We start from the raw sequence: 6,054 nt of genomic DNA on the forward strand, positions 1-6,054 counted from the left end.
GGGTGCATTAGTGTGACTAGTGTTATTGGGGATAAGGTCACTTTTAAAAAAGAGATGGGTTTACAAAGGGCTTCTATAAGGTCTGATTGAGCGTAGTAGGGAATTCCATAAGTAGGGAGCAGCACGTGAGGAGTCTTGAAGGTGACAGTGAGAGGTAGTTACCAGAGCTGCGACAAGGTGCAGGTCAATCTAAGAGAGGGAGGAGGAAGAGTATTTTGATATTAGATTTGAGATGTATGCAGGGGCTAGTGTGGTTGACGGCTTTGTAGGTAAGGGTGAGTAATCTGAATTTGATTCTAGAGGACACAAGAAGTCAGTGTAGGAATTTGCAAAGTAGTGCAGCAGATGTGGAGTGGTGAGAAAGGAAGATCAGTCTTGTAGCAGCAATTAAGATAGATTGAAGTGTGGATATATGGGTTCCAGGAATGCCAGAAAGCAGGAGGTTGCAATAGTCAAGACAGAAGATGAAAAGAGAATGGATAAGAGTTTTGGTAGTATGTTGAGTAAAAAAAGAATGTATTCTGGCAACGTTTTTTAAGGTGGAGTCGCTAGGACTGGGAGAGAGTCAGGATGTGAAGAATAAAGCAGAGGACGGAGTCAAGTGTGACACCAAGACAGCGGACTTGGGAGACTGAGGAAATTGTGATGTTATTGACAGTGAGGGAGATTTATGGGGAGGTGGTGATTCTGGCAGGAGGGAAGATAATAAGTTATGTTTTGGACATATTGAGCTTTAGGTAGCATTGGGACATCCATGTGGAGATAGCAGAAAGACAGTTTGTTACACAAGATAGTACAGAAGGAGAGAGGTAAGGGGAAGAGATATAAATTCGGGTGTCATCAGCATAGAGGTGCTACTGGAGGCCGAATGAGCGAATTTGTGTCCCAAGAGAAAAGGTGTACAATGAAAAAAGTAAAGGGCCAAGAACAGAGCCTTGTGGGACCCCAACAAATAGTGTTAGTGGATGGGAGCATGTGCCAGGGTTAGAAACACTAAAGGAGCAGTTTGTTAGGTAGGCAGTGAATGAGGAAAGAACTGTGTCCCGAAGGCCAATGGAGTGAAGGGTGTGTAGGAGAAGAGGGTGATCAACAGTGTCAAAAGCAGCAGAGAGGTCTATGAGAATGAGTATGGAGAAATGACCCTTAGACTTTGCAGTAAGTAGATCATTGATTATTTTTGTGAGAGCAGTTTGTGAGAGCAGTGGAATGTTGGGGCCGGAAGCCTGATTGCAGAAAGTCGAGAATGGAATGAGAGGAGAGAAAGTTAGACTGGCATTTGTACACTAATGCTCAAGTGGTTTGGAGGCAAACGGGAGGAGAGAAATAGGGCGGTAGTTGGAGAGAGGCTGGATCGAAAGATGGTTTCTTTAGAATTGGTGAGATGAACGCATGTTTAAAGGAGGATGGGAATGTGTCAGTGAAGAGAGACAAATTGAATAGGTGAGATAGAGGTGGGTATGCAGTGGAGGAGAGGGAGTGGAGAAGTTGGGAGAAAATAGGGGACACATTGTAGGGTAAGATAATGAGATGAGTGAAGAGATTTCGGGCCTGATTCATTAAGGATCTTAAATGAAGAGTATCCTTATTTCAGTCTCCTGGACAGAAGCATGTTACAATGCAAGGGGTGCAAATGAGTGTTCTGTTTTGCACATAAGTAAAATACTGACTGTTTTTTGATGTAAAACACAAATATTTAAGTAGCTTATTTGTACACTGAAATTTAAAGTTGATATTTGTGTGCTACATGAAAAAACAGGCAGTATTTAACTTATGTGCAAAACAGAACACTCATTTGCACCCCTTGCATTGTGACATGGTTTTGTCCAGGAGACTGAAATAAGGATCCTCTTCATTTAAGATCCTTAATGAATCAGGCCCTTCATCTTCAGTTATTGGAGAGAATGAATTAAGGGTGGATTGGAGATGTAAAGGTGGGTAGAGTGGGTGGAATTTGGTAAGAGGAAATATCTTGTCAAATGGTGTCGATTTTGTCTTTGAAATAGGTGGCAAAATCATGAGCTGCGAGGGAGGAAGGGGAAGGAGGTACAGGTGGTCACAGAAGTGAGTTGAAGATGGCAAAAAGCTGATGTGGGATAGAAGACTGGTTGGATATTAGAGATTTAAAGAATGTTTGTTTGGCAAACTATTAACAGTTACACTTGTTTGGAAAAACTCTTACTTTGGAATATGTTTTCTACAGCTGCCTAAAACTTTTTAACAGTTTATATATATATAAATATATATATATATATATATATATATATATATATATACACACATGCACATACACACATACAAACACAAGGTAGTAAAATATATATATATTGTGTAATGTTTATTAATAAAAAGTGCTAGTATATTGAATTAATTATAATACGTGCAATTTTCGCGTTTCCGTTTAAAGTGAGATGTGAGCATGTATTACTATTAGAGAACCGAACCCACCCGAGCTTTGGGTATCCGAGTACCGAGCCGAGTAGGCTCGGTACTCTCCCACCCGTTCCAAATCGAGGCCGAACGTCATCGTGATGTCGTCGGATCTCGGGGCTCGGTTCTCGCGATACTTGAAGATTATAAATACACGCCTCCACTGCAATCCATCGCCATTTGACAGAGGGAGAGAGCAGGGTGTAGTCACAGGCTGATTAGAGCAGGGACAGAGAATACAATATTCTGAATCCAATTGTGCTAACAAAAATCGCTATAGAAGAGAGGAGGATAGAGGAGGTTTCTTTTTTCAATATTTGGCACTCAAAGTGCTTTTTGGGTGTCCCCCATAATTATGCATAAATATTTCTGGCTGTCAAAATTACTATCTGTCAGCAGTATCTTATCAAATAATTTTTAGCACTCCACAGTGCTTTGGGCTCAGAATGGATTCAAAGCAGTCCACATAAGATCAGAATGAGAAACCAGGTTCTGTCACCAGTCCTGATGGTAGTGTTCCCAGTACGTCATCTGGGCAAGGCGATGTCAAACTACACAGTGTTTCGAAATCAGTCCAAAAAACAAAAACAAAAAAAAATTACTGTGTTGAAGTGAAAAAGAAGTGTTACTGAGCAAAAGTTAAGTGCCGCTAAAAATTTTTTTGACAACATGCCATTCTACACACGCAGTGGCAAAGAGAGAATGATGCCTTCACCTTTGGCTATTAGTGGCAAATCCCAAAAAGTTACCGAGCCTACAATTGGTGCACAACTACTGTTACGCGTCAAAGCCGAGCTGAGAGATAACAGTAAGGCATTAGAGGATAATGTTTGCTCTGATTCACAAATGACACCAATCCCTGTGGAGAGTCCATCCAACAGTGGTATGTCTAATCGTGAGCATTCTGTTAGTGTACCCATAAAGAAGGGCCCTTTCAGCAGTTCTGCTGATGTGTACCTGAACAGCCCGAGTGTAGCCGGTGATACACAAATTGAGGATGCCACTTTGGAAATAGAAGAGGATGAGGGGAAGATTTGTGGAGGTGACGAGGGCGCTAATGAGGATGTTGATGATTATGATGCAGACAGATACCAAATTGCCTTTCTCAATTTCTATTTATATTCTAGATTATATAACGGCTGAATAGTTTTCTATTTTACTCCTAGTGGAGAGGGGATCTGATGCAGACAGATACCAAACTGCTTTTGTCCATTTCTTTGTATATTCGAATTTCTAGTTCTACAGTCTATGCAGGCTGCTTTTTTTTTCTATTTTACTACAAGTGGATGGGGGGGGGTCTGATGCAGACAGATACCAAACTGCCTTTGTCCATTTCTTTGTATATTCGAATTTCTAGTTCCACAGTCTGTGCAGGCTGCGTTTTTTATATTCAACTACAAGTGGAGGGCGGGGGGGGGGGCATAGATAGCCACCAAACTACCGTGGTCCATTTCATTTTACTTTCTAGTTCCACAGTCTGTGCAGGCTACTTTTTTATATTCAACAACAAGTGGAGGGCGGGGGGGGCATAGATAGCCAGCAAACTACTGTGGTCCATTTAATTTTACTTTCTAGTTCCACAGTCTGTGCAGGCTGCTTTTTTTTATATTCAACTACAAGTGGAGGGCGGGGCGGGGGGGGGGGAATAGATAGCCATCAAACTACCGTGGTCCATTTAATTTTACTTTCTAATTCCATAGTCTGTGCAGGCTGCTTTTTTCAAAGATGATGGCTACATTGCCAATAATCAAAGATGGAGGAGGTAGACAACCAGGTTTGTCTGTATAATTTGCAGACAAGTGTTCGAATTAAGGATGGCCTACCAGGGATTAAACTGTTTTTTTCATAATTTATTAGCTTTAGAATTACCTCACTTATCTAAGAAACTGGTGGAGCACTAAATTAGGTTATTTTAGACCAAAACTTTTTTATTTTTTTCAAAAATAGCAAAACAAAATCAAACAAAACCAAAACCAAAACACGCAAGGGCGGTTTTGCAAAACCAAAACCAAAACCAAAACACGAAGGTAATCCAGAATACAAAACCAAAACACGGGGGTCAGTGACCATCTCTAATTACTATTCACTTTATGTAATGCCACCAATCAAAAAAAAGAAAGAAAATGTAGTACTCTCTGTGAAAAAGAAACATTTAAGAGATGGTATCATTTCATTTCTCTCACCTATTGCAAAGGTGATATCCATATAGGGTCTAATTCATGTTCAGATGCAACCTGCAAATTGTGTTTAAAAAACGAGCAAAGAATTTAAGTGTAGTACCAACTGTATTGAAATCTAAGCGGATCTCAAGATACGATTCAGTTTGAATCTTGGTGTAAGTACACCCTGCCGTATGTTAACAGACAGAACACAAGATACCCACATGCATATGTGCAATATAAAGTCCCATCAGAACGAATGCAAAAAGAAAAATATTATATAACATAAAGTAACAACTAATAATACTATAATAATTCATAAAAATATGCTTAATTTTTTTTCCATTAAATACATAAAACAGGATGTTCTAAATGCGCACTGTACATACAATGCATTTTTATGTTCTCTCCTACTTGCATACAAAATGTTCTATGCTATCTAGTGGCTTGCAGACATGCAGTTTTTAATAGAAATACGATTCCGTGACAATTATCACTATCAGTCAGCATTTACACCTGCCCAAATACTGATGAAAATGATAGTACTGAAACAAAAACGTACTTTAGAGAAACCCAGGACTTCAATCTGCTGCATCTGTCTCAGAACACCATTACTGTATATCACTTACGTTCATCCACCACTTCCCACCCGTTGTAGGCAGTCATGTCTTTTGCATCCAGACATGAATAGCATGCAAATACATTCATTGGTATAAGGTCCATTTCTGAGCATGCACAGGGCTATATCAGGCAAAATATAGCAAGCAAAGGGACTTGGATCCGACCATGATTCCGGCCCATAGTGACTAAATAAATGCAGTCGCCCAAAGATCAAATATCCATTTTATTTCAATGTATTGATTTATTAGCTGAACACAAAACCAATTTGTGTAGTGCACAATATAATCTATAAAAACGACATAGGATTAAAACATTCGCAGAATGTGAATCAAAGCAGAATAATTATATATAGTCTTTACTTTTATTATTTGACACAACTGTCACACAGAGTGCCAGAGTACATTAATGTTCTTTTTTTTCCTTATGTATTAGGGATTAGGGAGTAAATTTCCTAAGGGGCTTTTTACAGTGTTTTGCATACTGCCACACATCTCAGTTTCAAACCACTAGATTCACTATCTGGCAGTTTGGAGTGAGAAGTCTCAAACCACATGCGATATATATGATGCCAACTTGCAAACCTCTAAACCAAATACCTAGGCAAAACCGCATAGGTGCAGGGACTGATGTAAGTTCTCTGTACAGCGCTGTGGAATTAGTGGCGCTATATAAATAAATGATGATGATGATGATAGGAAAACATTTTTAAAAAACTGCCCATCCTAAACCTGTGATTATGGAAGATAAACAGAGGATGAGGAATCATGTTATCCAATAGTACTTACTTTTAAAAAAAACGAAAAATGTAAAAATAAAGTATTATAGCTAATATTTAAAAATAACCACC

This window comes from Mixophyes fleayi, chromosome 8 (assembly GCF_038048845.1).
Source record: "Mixophyes fleayi isolate aMixFle1 chromosome 8, aMixFle1.hap1, whole genome shotgun sequence".
NCBI classification, from domain to species: domain Eukaryota; kingdom Metazoa; phylum Chordata; class Amphibia; order Anura; family Limnodynastidae; genus Mixophyes; species Mixophyes fleayi.